Source organism: Auxenochlorella protothecoides (assembly GCF_000733215.1).
Source record: "Auxenochlorella protothecoides strain 0710 unplaced genomic scaffold scaffold32, whole genome shotgun sequence".
Taxonomy (NCBI): Eukaryota; Viridiplantae; Chlorophyta; class Trebouxiophyceae; order Chlorellales; family Chlorellaceae; genus Auxenochlorella; species Auxenochlorella protothecoides.
The window spans coordinates 77,827-79,559 of record NW_011934233.1 but is presented as its reverse complement, the minus strand read 5'-3'; positions in this window follow the sequence as shown (position 1 = coordinate 79,559).

Below are 1,733 nucleotides of genomic sequence, written 5' to 3'. Positions count from 1 at the left end.
GCTCGAGACTGTGTCATGCATGGGCGGCACCTGTCACATTCAATGTAGAGTGGGCACACCTCGGCACCTTTGCTTGTCACCTGATCATGTGTCTTCTCCCGGACAACATCCAATGTTTGGCACCACCTCTCCCTCTTCCGCCCCCTGCTGCCCTCCATGGTCACCTTTCCCCTTGTCTTCATGCAACCCCGCATCCCCCCCCCACCCACACACACCAGGGTACGACGAGGAGGCGCGATACTTTGACCCCGACGTCAGCGCCGCCAAGCGCGCGGGCCTGACCTCCGACCTGCTGGACCTGGTGCGGCCCGCCTTCGTGGCGCAGCTGGACGCGCTGCGCGGCATGGCACTGGCAGGCTTCTCTGCGCAGCTGGCGGACCCGCAGGCGCCCGAGGGCGAGGCCTGGGTGGACCGCGTGGCGCGGCTGGAGGCCGAGGCGCTGGCCATGTTTGACAGCACGGCGCCCGACCTGGCGGTGGGCCCCGCGGCGGAGGCCTGGGCGGGGCTGGAGGCCGGGGCGCGGGAGGGCCTGCGCTCGGCGCTGGGCGCCGAGGCCGCCGCCACGCGCGGCGAGGTGGTGCGTGCCGCGCTGGCGGCCGCTGAGCGCTCGGCCGCGGCCGCCGTGGGCGCCGCGGCCGGCCCGCTCTTCGACTCGGCGCCGGCCGACCTCTGGCGCCGCGGCGCGCGCGCCGTGGACGCCGCGCGCGACGCTGCGGCCGCGCGGCTCGAGAACGCGCTGGACGGCTACGGCGTCGGAGCGTCGGAGGGCCTGGCCCTGATCGGCGGGGTGGAGACCGCGGCGCGCGCGCGCCTGCTGGCCGCCGCGCGCGAGGCGGCCAACACCGCGCTCTCGCGCCTGCGCGAGCGCTTCCACGACCGCTTCTCGCGTGACGAGGCCGGCCTGCCGCGGGCCTGGACGGCCAAGTCGGACGTGGCGGGTGCTGCCGCGGCGGGGCGCGCCGCCGCCGCGGCGCTGCTGGCCCTGCTGGCGGTCGCACGCCTTCCGCGCGCGGGCGCGCTCAGCCCCCGCGCCGCTGCGCAGGCCGAGGCGGCCGAGGCGGTGACGCGCGCCGTGGAGGCCCTGGCTGTAGAAGGACAGAGGACCGCGCCGGGGTCTTCAGCCACGGCCCCCGGTGCCCCCCCGAGCGAGCTGGACGCGCTGACCGCGGCAGAGTGGCCAGGCGTGGACCCCGAGGACGTGCTGCTGGACCCGCCGGCGGTGCGCGCGATCTGGCGCCAGTTCTCCTCCGACTCGGCCATCGCGGTGCAGCAGGCGGCCGCCACGCGCGAGGCCAACCGCCTGGCCGGCGCGCGCGGGCCGCCGCTGTGGGCCATCGCCGCCATGGCTGTGCTGGGCTTCAACGAGGCCATGGCCGTGCTGCGCAACCCGCTCTGGCTCCTCCTGCTCCTCCTCGCCTTCCTCTTCGCACGCACCGTCTACAACGTGGGTGCTGCTGGGTTCAGTGACTGCGCCCACGTTGCGATTGCTGTCGCGGGGGCTGGCACCTCGGCCCGCCGCGTACCCCCATTCCAGCACCCCCTGACTCTGGATCCCACCCATCTACCCCCCACCCCACACATCCGCAGGAGCTGGATGTGGAGGGGGAGATGGCCAACGGGCTGCTGCCTGGGGCGCTCGCCGTGGCGGCCAAGTTCTGGCCCACCCTGCAGCGCGTCGTGCACCAGACCCTGGCCTCGGCCAAGAAGTTCCTGGCCGAGGACGAGGGCGGTGC